The sequence below is a fragment of the Dipodomys merriami genome, unplaced genomic scaffold (genome assembly GCF_024711535.1).
Source record: "Dipodomys merriami isolate MVZ:Mamm:240054 unplaced genomic scaffold, mDipMer1.0.p SCAF_648, whole genome shotgun sequence".
NCBI classification, from domain to species: Eukaryota; Metazoa; Chordata; class Mammalia; order Rodentia; family Heteromyidae; genus Dipodomys; species Dipodomys merriami.
In genome coordinates this window covers 53,669-70,211 of record NW_027206233.1, presented here as the reverse complement: position 1 = coordinate 70,211, position 16,543 = coordinate 53,669, and the positions used below count along the sequence as shown (strand labels likewise).

Below are 16,543 nucleotides of genomic sequence, written 5' to 3'. Positions count from 1 at the left end.
TTCCAAGTGGCTTGCTATCACTTGTACTCCATTTTGCAAGTCGAATCTGTGAAAACCTATCAGTTTTAAGAGATAAGAGGAGTGGTAAAAATACTTCTAGAGAAAAATGCATCTTCAACATATTTGGTTCCAAGCATTCCGTCTAAGGCATATTCATCAAGTAGTGAAACTTTTGTTGGCTGTAACTATGTGTCTTTCTCCAGGTATACATGTGTGTATGTATGTGTGTATTCATGTGTATAGGAGCATACATGTGTACATATATAAGGGCATATACACACATATATGCAAATATAAAAAATATACATACATAATATATGTGCGTATATATCAGCTGTTCAGTGATTTAATCTATAGTTCCTGCACATTGTCATTCACACAAAGTGTACATGATAAACTGCTCTGAGGATCTTTGCTCTATGATGGTTATCCTTTGTACTCACTTCTGCCACTACTTTGTTTTTCATCCCTGTGAACAGGGATGAAAATCTATCCATAGGATAGCTTTATTTTCATTACATGTATTTACTTACTGATAATAAAAGAAATGGGTTATTTATAAAAGAAAAAATATCTTTTAGGTAAAAGGATAAAGTATCTTATCCATCCCCATGATTCCTATGAGATAAAATTTATAATAATAGTAAAAGTGAAAAGGAATTTTTAGATCTGTTGTTTTGCCATTTAGCATTGCAAAGAATAATATCACATCACTGCTATAACTCTTAAAGAATGCCATTGTAACTGATGGTCCCTATCATGTTCTCCCAAAACCAGTGGATCCTGAAAGATAATAGTACACCAGCAGAAATGCTAAGTAGCAGACATGGAGCATGAACGAGAAAGCAAGTGAATGAGATAGAGTGAAAGATAGAGAGAAATATCATAATACTGAAAGTGCATAACAGATAAATAAGAGCTGTATGAGAATATTCATACAGCTATTTTTAGATTCTACATGTACATTTGAAGGTATTTAATGTACAATAACCCACCAACATAAAATATAAAGTGCTTTTGATAAAAAACTAAAAATTACTCAAGAAATTATAACTGCAAAAACAATTTTCACAGATGCAATCTCTCAGAGATATTTCATGACTTTGAGAATAATAAAGTGGCTGAAGTTAATATAAATTTAGTAGTATGATAATTCACAAAAATATAAAAAGATATTCATATATTTCAATATATAACCCAAAGATAAAACAAATGTTCTTTAGATGATTTTTTAAAACACAGTTTCTCAGGAACTGGGAAAGTGGCTCAATGGTATAGTGCTTGCCTTGCATGCATGAGGCCCTGAGTTTGATTCCTCTGTACCACATATCAGAAAAAGATGGAAGTGGTGCTGTGACAAAAGTGGTAACGCTAGCCTTGAGCTGAGTAGCTGAGGGACAGCACACATGCTCTAGATTTCAAACCTCATGACCAACAAAAACAGAAACAAAACAAAATACAGTCTCTCATTTTTGTAGCCTCAACTCTGTAATACGTCTGCTTCACCCTAGGGCTAAGATTTTAGGTGTGGACATTTATCAACACTCCTGATTCAGATTCTACTTGATAAAATTTTTAATCAATATTTTGTTCTTAAATTTGCTATTTGTAAACTCACATGCACCTATAAAAATGGTTGACCATCCCAGTAACTTTCTCAAAGTACCTCCAAAAGACAATTTACAAAACTTTGTATTATATTACTACAAGGAAAACAATGCTACAAATAAATAAAAACAACAATTAAATAATCATGATTAATAAAATGAAAAATAAACCAGTTACGTGTTTCCAGTATTTGAAGTGTACTACATATTAGATTTTACTATATTCTCATATTCCTGTACATTTAAAACTGGCTAAGATTATGATGTTCAACAAGAGTTTTATAGGCTATGAGTAGTCTTTAAAGTTACCCACTAAGATGACTATTTATGGCTCATCTCGTCATTTGTATATGGCTTATATCATCACTTGTTGCTCGCTAACATATAAAGTAAGGAAGCTCTAAATTGTAGTTAACAAATTCTTAACTCTTTACTCTGCTTCTTTAAACAAAGACTTTGCAACTTCTCATTAGTAAAGTTTCTATAAATTCTGAAATATAAATACTTAGTAATATATGTCTGCTACCATAAATCTTAACTACTTCATGGAAAATTTTTATGACCTGCCAAACAGTCCCTATTTTGGCATATTTAAGCAAATTCCCAAAATTAAACCCATTTAAAGCATTAGAACTTTAACAACCTTAACCCTTGCTGCAATGTTCATTATGACAGGTGCCTTGTAGAGAATAATTGAACTCCTCCTTCTACACATCTCTTGAACCACAATTATTTGGAATTACTTTGTTTTTGACATATCAATTTTGAGTTTCTTCTTAAATATGTGCTTATGTAAGAAATAAATATTTCATGACCATTCTTTTGCATTTACTTTTTGTTGAAGTGTCTAATTTAAGAAAACCAATTACACTTTATATATAAAAAAAAGTTCTGTGCTCAATTTGGCAGCACATACCCTAAACCTGGAATGATACAGAGATGATGAGCATAGCTCCTTCGAAGGATGACACACAAATTCCTGAAGCGTTCAATATTTTTACAATGACAGACGCTGGAGGGAATGTGGCCAGAAGTAAACACTACTGAATTCTTGGTGAGACTGTAAACTTGTCAACCCCTTTGAAAAGCAGAACGGAGGTTCTTCAAAAGATTCCACATAGAGATCCTCTATGACGCAGCAATCCTTCTTTTGGGCATTCACCCAAATGATCAGAAACAAGACCATACTAAAACTACAAGCACAACTATGTTTATTGCAGCATTATTTACCATAGGTAAGATATGGAACCAACCCGATGCCCCTCAGTACATGAATGGATCAAGAAAATGTGTGTGTGTGTGTGTGTGTGTGTGTGTGTGTGTGTGTGTGTGTGTGTGTGTGTAACTGTGACCCCTCTGTACAGTACTTTTACAACTAAAAACATATAAAAATGTTCTGAGATGGAAGAGTTTATTCCCCCAATTTTATCCATATAATATTGTTAACAAAGCAGATTTTTAAATACTACGTAGAATGTGATATGTATTACAGAAACCATTACATGTAATGAGCAACCAGAAATAATGTTATCAATTGAATATGCACTGCTTCCAAGGAAGCCAGATGGATAATTTCTCATGCTCTAAATCAAACTGGTGATCTTATGTCTTGATAGTGTAAAAATATCAGGGACAGAATAATGAAGGAATTACAACTGAGGTGAAATCCATATGAAAATATACAAACCTGATAAAACATATAAGTATCTGAGCAGTATATTGTGTTTTAAATCATTTACGCTACATTGTAAAGATAATGAAGACCTATTAGAATGAATTAACTTTTTGATATCCTATCGTAGCTCCTTAGAAGGATGAACTCTTTCCTCATTCTTGTAGAGGCTTCATCAGATGAGAGGAACTGTATTTTTTTGTTTGCTTCCTTCCATTTATTCTTCACTCTGAAATATGAGCTACATGATACTGAAATACACCAAGGAAAATTAAACACACAGGCTTTGGAAATATCAATCAATGTAAAATAAATAAAATACGTATAACCTTGTAAAAGGTCTAAATAAATTAATTTATATAATCTCAAGTGTAAACAGAAAATGATTTAAGCAATGTCACGGAATTGAAAAATGATAATTTTTAGGAGATACTTAATTTTTTCTTTTCTACTGCATTGAATTAATTATTGATTTTGTATAGAGAGATTAAAGATGAGATTAACAAGAAACTTGCTTAAAACTGGGCACAAATTCTGAATAGACATGTATTCCAAAATCCATGAAAATCGCCAGTGGGTTTACAAAGTCCAGTGGGTTTACAAAGTTGTGTTTAATGCTACTTCTATGCTGGCTTAAGCTTTGGGAACAGAAGTCATTAGAGAAATGCAATTCAAAATTACTATGATACTCCTTCATAACTATTACAACTCTTATTTTAAAAAAATCAAAGGAACCAGTTGTAGTGGGACTCAATTTGTCCTAGAAACCCTCTAAGGAGAGAGCAAGATGAGGCATTGGCTTAAGTGAGCTGCTCAATGTCTGCCATCCCCAAAAGAAAAACATTGGAGTGAAGCTCAAGGCCATAATGCCTTTGGGCTTGGGTCCTTCCCTTGACGATAGCATCTGCAAGTTGATCTGCCTGAGATTATACCTGAGGTGTGCCCCCAGGGGAGTGTGAACCCACTCTAATGGGTCCCCCCTTTTAATTAAAACTGCAGAAATCAATGTAACACCTCCAAACCACCAAAGGGAAATGGGCTCAAAAATAGAATTCCTCTTCAGTAAAACTTCATCCAGGGCTTTTTGGAACTGCAAAAATATTGCCCAATGGCTGTCTGTAATTGTAATAACTTCTTGGTGCATCCTGCCTTTTAGTAGGGCAAATAAGGCACACACTATCTTTAGGGACAGGCACCCATGGCAACAGCCAATTGATTTCCCCTAAAAGGTTCTGAAGTTGGGTTAAGGTCAGAGAGGTTGGAATATCCAGCAAAGGCTTAAGGAGACTGTCCTGAGTCAAGGTAAGGTGGAACCAGAGCACCTTAAAAGGAGGTAACTTTTGAATCATATTGAGTGCTATGGTGAAGCCCCCCTTTCTTAATATGGTGCGAACCTGGGCCAGAAGGCCCTCCAGTTGTCCTAGGTCTTGGTGCCCCACGATTATATCATCCGGGTAGGCAAACACAAGGGAGGTATCTGAACCCAACACAGGCCCTAGAAGTGTGGACAAGTATTGTTGGCAAAAGGCCAGGTTATTTGCCATTCCCTCTGGCAGCACTGTCCATTCAAACCTCCAATCAGGCAGGGAAAACTTAAGAGAAGGGATGGAGAAAGCAAACTTTTTGCAGTCATCCGGATGCAGGAGGATTGAAAAAAACAATCTTTAATATCAATCACACCGAGGTATATTGTGAAGGTATAGCAGGAGTCCAGGGCATACCTCTTAGGGATGCCTACTAGCTCCATCCTTTCATTTACCTTTCATAGATCTTGGAGCACACACCTAGCCCCAGAGGCCTTTTGAATAACAAATATGGGTGTGTTCCAAGGACTCATAGAAGGGCATATGTACCCAAGGTTTATCTCCACCAGAAGGTGGAGGGCTACAAGTTTAGGTTTTATCAATGGCCACCACTCCACCCAGGTAGGGCTTCCTATCTAAATCAAACTTGGATCCACAATTCTTTTTCCAATTGTATCCCTTAGTGCCCCTGGGTCAGGGTGTAGGGGGAGGTTAGGACCCCTCGGGCCAGTTGGCAGAGGATTGTTGTGAATAGTCCCTCTTAAAGTGCCTCTCCTGCCCACATTTAAAACAAGTCCCTCTCCCCGATGGTCTTGGGGTTCCTTGGCCCTGGGCTGCCAGTGCCTGAGTAATAGCCACAGTCATTGCAGATGTCTGAGCATGTAAAGCTAAAGCTTATGATTGGGACTGGTGCTGTTGCATTCCCACATTCTGTGAGGCCACCAGCCATCTTCTCAGAAAACAATCTCTCAATCCCATGCAGGCCATGTGGTGGTCTGCATTCATCTCTTCCCAGACCAGCAGCTTTACAAACTGATCTTGGAGGTTCCCTGCTGGCAGCTTGTGGTTAATACTCTGTTCAACTCCATCTACAAACTCAACTAGAGGCTCACCAGGTTTTTGTGTAACTCCTGCTATAATTGACTCAGTGGGCCCATCATCCAGTTTGAACCATGTGGCAAGTCCTGCCTGCATCACCTGATCATGGTATGGGCCAGGTATTGCGGCATGTTGGATGCCAGTGGAGTACCATTCCCCATCCCTTTTAACATGGTATAAGTAATAGGTATCACAGATTGAGCCTGCCAGTTATTCTCCACTCGCACTCTGCATTCCTCCTTAAAGAAAGCTCACCATTTAATAAACTGAGAACAAGTGAAAGTGAAGAAGGCTTTGGACACATCCAGCCAGTCCTTGGGGACACATGGGTGATAAGCAATGTCCTGTAATAAAGTCTGGGCCCAAGGAGAGTTTGGACCATCCTCCGGCACTGCCTTGTGGAGCTCTTTAAGGTCTTTAGCTTCCCATGGATACCATTCCATGGGCCAGATTTACCAGATACACTTGGGGAAGCAAATCCTGTGGCCCAGGGTCCGGGGTCCTGGGTGGCCCTTCCTTTCCAGGGTAGGCCTCCAATTAGGTTACTTCCCCACCCCTCAACCCCTCCATGGAAGGTTGGTAGGGGTCCGAGTCTTGCAGGTCCTTCTCACAGGTTGCGTAGGACGCTGTACCTCTCCCTCAATCGGGGAAATAGGGTGGGGACCTAGGACCATCCGGGGAACCTGAGTCAGAGGGGGTAACTTTCACCCTCATTTTGATTTCCACTGTGCATGTTTCAGTGCATTCTTGGATGAATTTTACCCATTCCTTTTCCTTCTCACTTCTCAAGTCCTCCTTTATGCCTGCTAGGCCTAATGCTGCCTCTTCCTCTTACTTCTGTGAAATAGCATTACACATACTAAGGGTTTCACTTACCCTGTGAGACTGCTTAGCCTCTGCCGGTATCTTTTCCTTTCAAGCCCCACGTTGGGTGACAGATGTTGGGTCTTCGTCCATCCCACAAAAGACGGATGGGGTCCAAGGAAAGGTAAGTGCGGCTGCTCCCCTGTTCCGTGGCCTCACTTAGCCAGGGAGACAAACAGACACAGCAGTGAGTCAAGTGAAGCAGGAAATTCATTTATTAACTCAGAGCAAGCTCTTTTATAAAGCAAAAAAGACCAGGTGTGCATGGGAGGGGAGGAAGAGGAACCTTATCATGCACCTAAGCTTCCACGGGATGGTTAGTCATGGAATGCAAAGCAAATTGGGCTCTTCCCACACAACTCCCCCTCAGCGCCATCTTTACTGCCCATGTGCTCCACAATCAAAGACCTCGGAGTCAAAGCTGACACTCTAAAAAATTCAAAGGATGAAATAAGTGAAACCCTAGGTCTCCTTGGCACAGGCCAAAATTTTCTTAAAAGAGACACAGAAACACAACAAATTAAAGAAAGGTTGGACAAATGGGATTGCATAGAATTGCAGAGCTTTTGCATGGCAAAGGACATAGCTAGCAAGATCACCAGAAAGCCCACAGATTGGGAGAAGATCTTCACTAAACATACAATGGACAAGGGTCTCATATCTACAATATACCTGGAACTAAGAAAATTAAATGCCCCAACAATAAATCGTCAAAGAAACAACTGCCCAATAAATAAGTGGGCTATAGACTAACAGAGGAACTTTGCTGAAGAAGAAAGAAGGATGGCCAATAGACACATGAAGAAATGCTCAACTTCCCTAACCATAAGAGAAATGCCAAACAACATTGTGATACCACCTCACTCCAATTAGAATGGCTATAATGAAGAACTCTAATAACAACAGATGCTAGAGGGGATGTGGTCAGAAGGGAACCCTACTGCATTGTTGGTGGGAGTGTAAACTTGTTCAGCCACTTTGGATAGTAGTATGGAGGGTCCTCAAAAGACTCCACATAGTGCTCCCCTATGACCCACCAATCCCACTTTTGGGCATTTACCCAAATGATCACAAACAAGAGCACACTAATGGTACCAGCAAAGCTATGTTTATTGCAGCATTGTTTACCATAGCTCTAAGATTTGGAACCAACCCAGATGTCCCACCATAGATGAATGGACCAAGAAAATGTGGTATATATACACAATGGAATTCTATGCCTTCATCAGAAAGAATGGCATTGCCCATTTGTTAAGAAATGGAAAGACTTGGAAAAATTATATTAAGTGAAGTAAGCTGTGCCCAAACAAACATAGGTACCATGGTTTCCTTTATTTGCATAAACTAGTATGCCTGACACAAGCAGAAAAGGTCAGATAAGTTGATGGTAGGCGAAATAAACTCCAAGATAAGGAATCAAATGGTTTTTCTTTCTTGCAATTGTTTCTAGCATACTTATGAGATGATTTCTTTGTTGCTTTGTATGTCCTTCCCCCACGGTAAAACCCCTGCTTTCATTGTATTTGAGGTTGATATAATTTGTGGAGGGCTAAGGCAATAACAAACTGTTTAAATAGGGATACAGCTGGACCCATTGCAACAATAAGATGTACAAGATGTTACATCAAAAAATCAACTTTACAACTTTGGCTGGGAGGTGGATTAGGAAGGAGGGTGATTTGAAGGGATTCGAAGGGGAAACAAAGGAGCAGGCAATAATGCTTGATAAGAAATATACTCATGAATGTTGAATGAAGACTGTGGAAATGAAGCTGGAAGTTGTCAATTTTTCGTATAGATAGCAGTTTAGTGTTCCAGTGAACAGTCTTAGCCTAGAGAATCACACCAAGTGTGCTATCACTGTACAGAGAGTTTGGCCAGAGAGTAAAAATTGAGTCAATGAGACAGACCTGAGCACTTGCTTGCAGCTGTGCCAAGGCGGTGGTGGTGGCGGCCATAGCCACACTACATAAACACAGAGAGTCCGGGACAAAGGCACCAGAACCAGAGAGCTAGTGGATTCTACTCAACACCAGCAAGAACTGACAAGGAGCAAATATCTTCATCCTGCAGATCACAGACTAAAGATGACCACGGAACCAACACTCCAGCGTGAGTAGAACCCTGACATCCTCACTCCTTCTCAGGAAGCAAAGGAGGGAAGTCCACCTCTCCCCACCCCCAGCAGCAGAGATCTCCATTTTTGATACTGACAGAGGCCTGGCTGAGGAGCTACCAACAACTCAGGCCTTGGAAGAAAACTGGAGTCATTTAGCAGGTCACAGGAACCTGACCTGACATTCCAGGCGTAGCTCCACCCAAGGGAAAGTCACCAAGCCCAAGCAGAGGATCCTCGTCCCCTACAGGTGTGGAATTCTTCTGGGTAAACAGAGCCAGAGGCTGCCCCTCCCTACAGCAGCCTAGAAAAACAATTGAAATTCAGTATACATAAACCCTGAGAATGGCTGTAGGCTGGGCTTTGTGAGTATATCAGAAGCTATACCCTCAGGGAAAAGCTACTGTTTGGTGAAAGGCCTCAACTCTACCCAGAACCTAGCCTCATCACACCATCTCCAAACTAGAAGAAACAGCCATCTCCTTCTTTGCCATCTCCTTCTTTTGTGATAATCAAAGCAGATCTCTCTCCCACTGAACTAGCGAGGAGGAGGATCACAAAATCCTGGGTAAAGCAGAGCATTTTTCTGCCTGCTCAAACAAACTGACTTAAGTAACCAATCAAGACAGACCAGACAGTAACCACAAGCAGACCTGAGACTCCACAAAGAGATTCGTTAGGACACAAGGGAGATAAAAGATCTTCCCATGCACGCAGCCCCCCCCCTCCCCAATCAAAGAACTCTTTTTTATACCTTTTTTAATTTTTAATTTTTAAAAGTTTTAAAATTATATTTTAAAAATTGTTTTCTATTAATCTTTTTTGTCCTCGCATAATTTTTATTTTAGGTATGTGTGTGTGCGTGTGTGTGTGTGTGTGTGTGTGTGTGTGTGTGTCTGTGTGTCTGTGTGTGTCTGTGTGTGTTTTAATCTCTACTGAGTTTTTGGTCATTTTTTTCTTTTTTCTTTTTCTCTTCTTTTTTTTTCTTTTTCATTTTTTTCTTCCCTTTCTTCTTTTTGGGTGACTGAATTGCTGTTTTGCTCATCCTCAGATACATACCTGTCATCGATTATTAGACTTTATCTCCCCTGTGTACATATTTAACCCAGAAATTTATTACTCAATTCAAAACCTCTTAGGCTTAAATTCTTTAAAAGTAGTATTATCTCCTTCTACCTTTATAATTTTAAGAACTTTTAATCATAATTTTTGTGTTTCACTTTTTGTATTTAAATTTTTGTTTTTCCATTTTCTCTTGTTTTTTTAAGTCTCTCAAATAATTCTGCCCAATCTATTTCCCTCTCTGAAATTAGGACTTGGTCAAATACACTCTCTTTTTACCTACCACATCCCTCTAATCCTACTTTTCCCCACATTTCTCTCTAAACCTAATAACTTCTCGTTTGCAAAATTCTTCTTTTCTGTTCTTAACCCATTAGTACATAGTTGTTTGATGTTGAATAGATTGTATCTATTGAAGTATGGAGGTTCCTCTAATGACTTCACATTGATCTCTCCCATGACCCAGCAATCCCAATTTTTGGCATTTACCCAAATGGTAACAAACAAGACTATACTAAAGCTACCAACATAACTGTTTATTGCAGCATTCTTTATGAGAGCTATGATGTGGAACCAATCCAGATGCCCCTCCGCAGATGAATGGATTAAGAAAATGTGGTATATATACACAATGGAATTAATTCTATGCCTCCATCAGAAAGGATGACATTGACCCATTTGTTAAGAACTGGAAATACTTGGAAAAAAGTATATTAAGTGAAGAAAGCCAGGCCCAAAGAAACATAGGTCCCATGGTTTCCCTTATTTGCAATAACTAGTGTATGTCTGAAACAAGCAGAAAAGGTCAGATAAGTTGATTTTACGTGAAATGAACCCCAATATAGATATTCGTATTTTTTTCCTTCTTGCATTTGTTTCAAACATATTCAAAAGATGATTGCTTTTTTGTGTTCTATGTCCCTCCCCCACGGTATAACCCCGGCTTTCATTGTATTTGATATTGATATAGTTTGTGGATGGGAAGGGCAAAAGCAAATAGGGATACCGGTGGACCCATTGCAGCCATGAGATGTACAAGTCGTTATGCAGAAATTCGAACTTTACAACTTTGGGCAGGTCGGGGAGGGGCTGGGGGGTGGTGGAAGATATGAAGGGAAGGGGAAACCAAGGGGGAAGCAATAATGCTTGATAAAAATGTACTCATTACCTTTCCTCTGTAATTGTAACAACTCTGTATGGTATTTTCATGATAAAAAATTTTTAAAAAGGATGTAAAATATTTTGATTTTAAAACATTATATATATATGTATATGTATATATGTATGTATATATGTATGTATATATGTATATATATGAATATACATATATGTATATATATTCATTACCTTGCCCATGTAATAAAATCCCCTCTGTACGATATTTTCACAATAAATAAATTATCTGAAAAAAATGGTATCAGTCAATAGTGCATATAATTTTATTTTTCATTACAAACATAGAATGTAGTAAAAATTTTCTTAGCAATTACCCTGCACTAGGTTGTGGGCAGATTCTAATGGAAATAATATACTGTGTTTATGTAGAGAATTAGAGCATCCAAAATTTTAATATGCTTGTGGTCCTAAAACCAATACCTTGCTGATATTGTGTGACAAATACAACTTCCTATAAGTACAGAAGTTTTCCTTGTATCTTTTCAATTTATATTTTTATTGTAAAGTCCCTGTGCAGAGGGGTTACAGTTACGTAAGTAAGGTAATTAGTCCATTTCTTATTGAGCATTGTTACCCCCTCCTTTGTCTTTCCCCTACCATTCCGCCCCTTCATACCTCCCCAACATGTCGCTTCACCCCTCCCATAGAGTGTCTTGTATATTTCATTGTTACAATGTGGCAACCTGTGTCCTTTCCTTGTATCTTCAATGAAGAAATGCTGGCTTGATTTATGCTGATTCTACTGTTGTAGACACACCTAAAATCACTCGCCAAGTTCAGGAGTACAAAATGAAATGCATAGCAGAAACATTGGAACATTTCAGAGAAGATTAGCGTGGCTCATGTACAAGGATGACAGACAAATTTCTGAAGCATTCCATACTTTTACAACAGATGCTGGAGGGGATGTGGCCACCAGGGAACCATACTGCATTCTTGGTGGGAGTACAAAACTTGTTCAACCACTTTGGAAAGTAGTATGGAGGTTCCTCAAAAAACTCCACATAGAGCTCCCCTATGACCCAGCAATCCCACTTTGGGACATTTACCCAAATGATCACAAACAAGACCATACTAAAGCTACCAGCACAACTATGTTTATTGCTGCATTCTTTAAGATAGCTAATATATGGAACCAACCCCAATACCTTAGCAGATGAATGGATCAAGAAAATGTGGTATATATACACAATGGAATTCTATGCCTCCATCAGAAAGAATAACGTTGCCCCATTTGTTAGTAACTGGAAAGTCTTGGAAAAACTTATATTAAGTGAAGTAAGCCACGTCCAAATTAACATTGGTCCCATGGTTTCCCTAATTTTCAATAACTAATATTTGTCTGGGTTAAGAAGAAAAGGTCAAAAGCTATCTGCATATGACGAGATAGGATGATGTTAAGGGACATGAACCCCAAGATAGGGACACAAGTGGTTTTTTCTTTCTTGCTATTGTTTCTAACATACGTATAATGTGCGATGTGATTTTTTTGTTTCTTTATATGTTCCTGTCTCCTGCTATAACTCCTGTTTTCACTGTATTTGAAGTTGGTGCGCCTACATCTTCTATATACGCTCCTCTAATTTGTGGAGGGGAAAGAAAGAAAACAAAATGCTTAAATAGGGGTACAGGTTGACACATTGTAACCATGAGATACACAAGACACTATGTTGAAAAATGAACTTTACAATTTAGGTGGGGTAAGGGAGGAGGGTTGTGTACTTATGGAGCTGGGAGGGAAAGGATGGTAGGGGAAAAATAAAGGAGGAGGTAACAATTTTTTTTTACCTTGCTCATTACCTTGCTCACGCAAATGTGACTCCTCTGTACATTATTTAGCTAATAACTAATATTATGAGGCAGACTGAAATGAGACTCCAGAGAAAGAGTCAGAAAGACTGATCAGAGAGACTAAAATTGGTCACACAAAGATTGGAAAATAGAATTCCTTGTAGAACATACAAATCATTGAAACCCTGCACATGTAAGGACAAGAGAGCAAAGTCCAGAAATGCACATTTTCTTAGAGGTCAGCTATTGAATTATCAATGGAAATATTTGTATTCTTAAATATTTGACCACATGTGAGAGAAGGCTGAAGAGAAATAAAATGCCATCACTCTGTTTGGACGTCCAATATCACACTAGGAAGTAATCAATCACTGATTTGTAATAAAAAGAGAAAACAATTATTCCAAATGAGGGTTTCATTTCTTTTTCTGTAACAGTTCTTGATTTAGATGCTAGCAATTACCATACAATTGATCCAGTACCACAGCTGAAATGATATTGACCGCAGTATTCCCACATGAAGGAAAAGAGAAAATTAACAGATATCTGAAAAAATGACTTGAGGATGAAATGTTCTAATAGTGATATCTGAGGTTTTGACACAGGTGAAGAAGTGGATTTTCTTTTCTAAAAAATCTCCATTTTTAGCCTGGTGACAGTGGCTTACATCTGTAATCCTAGCTACTCAGGAAGCTGAGATCTGAGGACTGCTATTCAAAGCCAGCCTGGGCAGGAAAGTCTGTGAGACCCTTATGTCCAGTTAACCACCAGAAAACCAGAAGTGGCATTGTGGCTCAAGAAGTAGATCACTCACCTTGAGTTGAAGAGCTCAGGGACAGTGTCCAAGCCCAGACTTCAAACCCCTCGACCAACAACAACGAAAAATCTCCCTTTTCTTGGATTGCCTACATCTTTTCCTATCATTCAACAAAGAAGCCATTTTATCACCCACTAAATTTAAGTCCTAACCTAGCTACTGCTAATAGAATGATTTGGTATCTTTTTTTTTTTTTTCTGTCCATCATGCGACTTGAACTCTGGGCTTGGGCTCTGTCGTTGTCAACTACAAGACAAGGCGAGTGTTCTCCTGCTTGAGCCACAGTGCCACGTCCGGTTTTCTAGCAGTTTATTTGAGATGAGAGGCTCACAGACATTCCTGCCAACGCTGGCTTTGAACAGTGATTCTCAGATCTTAGTCCCCTGAGTAGCTATGATTACTGGCCTGAGTCACTAGCACCCGGCATGTTTTGGTATCTTATGGCAAATGGTTCATATTTGGGGGAAAAAAAACAACTATGGTAACATTTTTTCCAGTCCTTAAACTCTGGGCCTGGGCCCTGAACATGGTTATGCTGGTAGCTTTCATGTGAGCTTGTTGGATTACTGCCCATGAGGGGAATTACTGAGTCTTAAAAGAGATCTCTGTTTAGTCTTTTCAGGAAACTCAGTACTGCATTCCACAGTGGTTGAACAAGTTTAATTTCCCACCAACAGTGTAATAGAGTTCCCAATTGGCTACATCCATGCCAGCATTTACTATTGTTAGTTTCTTGATAAACGTCATTCTATCTGGGACGAGGAATAATCTGTCTTGTTTACTTGTAGATTTGTGGGCACCTTCTAGCTACTATGAATGAATCCATGAAACCTATATTGCTCGGAGTCTGCATTCCTTTCTCTTTTCTCTTAGTATCATTTTCCCCAACCTTTCATTTTCCTTAAGACTAGTGAAAAGTCATCTTTTCAGATGAGTGAATAGAATTCCATTATGTGTGTGTGTGTGTGTGTGTGTGTGTGTGTGTGTGTGTGTGTGTGTGTGTGTGTAAGATGAATATAGGCCCATGAGTTCATTTCTAAGTCTTCTGTTTCATCTGTAATTTAGTAGTTCCATACTAAAGTTGAAATGTTTTCTCTACTGAATTGAAGAATATTGTTGGGATTTTGATGAGTATTGCATTTTCAATTTTTGTGGGTCAGTATTGCAGTTTTTGCCATGTTAATTTTTTTTCAGGCTTCATGATCATATGTATATTATGTTCGGAAAACACACATTGCAATTTTGAACAAACAGAAGGAAAAGTGTCTGGCAGTAGTTCCAGAAAATTTACCCTCTTAGGCTGCAGGAAGCCTGTCTCCCCCTAGGCCTTTTACTATTATTATTACTACTAATTATTATTATTATTATCTTTAAGTAGTTGTTCAAAGCAGTTTATGAATACAACACATCTTGATTAATGTCACTGCTTTTTAAACTAGAAATATTCTTTTTTATTTAGTTACAAGAGTTTTCAGATTCAATTCTTTTTAAGAATCTTAACAACTAGGTTATGAATAGCCTTTTATAATTACCAAGTCTATTTTTGTCCTTGGCCTAGGCAAGTTCGACATAAGTCATCCAGCCCCCACCTCATCATTAGAGAATGAATGATATTTCCAAATGCCTGAGAAGTATAGCATGCTTTTATTTTCTTACTTTTTAAAATAGGACTTGAACCAAGGACCAGGGCATTCTCCCTTTGCTTCTTCACTCAAGGCTATAATTCTAACACTGGAGTTACACCTCCACTTATGCTTTCTGGTGGTTAACCAGAAATAAGTTTCCTGAACTTTCCTGCCCCAGCTGGCTTCAAACTATGAGCCTCAGATCTCAGGCTTCTGAGTAGCTAAGATTATAGGCATGAACAACTGATGCTCAGCCTTTGTTTCTGTTTTTTTATTGTGATTAAGTGATTACATAATTTCCCAAATTTCAAACTATTGTGGGATCGTGATGCTCAGTTAAACTCACAAACACATTCTATCTTTCCTGGAGCAAATTGTCTATCATGGTCTATAACATTTATGAGTTCTATGAGCTTTGCAATACAGTTATTTCTTCCACATTGGGTGGTATGTACATTTCTTTTGTTTTGCATAGCATCAGCTGTTCCCTCTTTCTCATTTGTTCCCTCCCTCCCATTGCTGCCATTAAGTTGCTTAGTTCATTTTGGTCAATGTCCTGTGCAGCTAATTGGTCCCGTTGTTGTATGTTTTTCCCTGATTCACTCTAGTTCTGTGTTGTCTTCCTGGATCCCCTTCAGTGTACATATATATACCATACATGTGATCAGCAGCATGGAGTTATTTACTTGTGATTCAACCAGATGAGTGGAAGCTCTCTGTTTCTTAAGTCCTGTTAATTTTGTCATATCACTTACCATTTTGGATTTAACATCCACTTATCAGGGAGACCATGTACCATTTGTCTCTTTGATCTTGGCTTACCTCGCTCAACATGATTTCTTCTAACTCCATCCATTTCCATGCAAATGCCATTATTATTTTGTCCTTTCTAATGTCTGCATAATATTCCATTGTGTATAGATACCACAATTTTGGATCCATTCATCTATGATGGGACATCTGGGTTTTTTCCATATCCTGGCTATTGTGAACAATGCTGCAATAAACATGGAGGTGCATGTGTCCTTGTATACTGGTTCCTGTTGTTCAGGATAGATGCCTAGAAGTGGTATGACTGGGTCCTATAGGAGGTCAATAATTAGCTTTTTGAGGAACCTCCAGACTGCTTTCCAAAGAGGTTGTATAAGTGTACATTCCCACCAGCAGTGTAATAGGGTTCCTCTTTCTCTGTATCTCCTCCAGCATTTGTCGTTGGCTGACTTGTGGGCCATTCTGCCTGGGGTAAGGTAGTATCTCAGGGTTGTCTTTATTTGCATTTCCTTCACAACCAGGGATGCTGAACATTTCCTCATGTGTTTCTTTGTCATTTTTATCTCCTCATCTGAGAAGTCTCTTTAGTTCCCTTGCCCATTTAGTAATTTTTTTGTTAGTCTTGGGAGAGATCAGTTTC

General features: G+C 38.7%; 2 non-coding genes across 2 annotated transcripts; both read left to right on the top strand.

Moving 5' to 3' along the window:
- Positions 1-2,500: 2,500 nt before the first annotated feature.
- On the top strand, positions 2,501-2,606 carry LOC138815534 (U6 spliceosomal RNA). Its single transcript, XR_011368350.1, has one exon. It is a non-coding gene; the product is annotated as a U6 spliceosomal RNA (small nuclear RNA).
- Positions 2,607-11,682: 9,076 nt separating this feature from the next.
- LOC138815537 (U6 spliceosomal RNA) lies at positions 11,683-11,786 on the top strand. The gene has a single exon (XR_011368351.1). It is a non-coding gene; the product is annotated as a U6 spliceosomal RNA (small nuclear RNA).
- Positions 11,787-16,543: the final 4,757 nt, after the last annotated feature.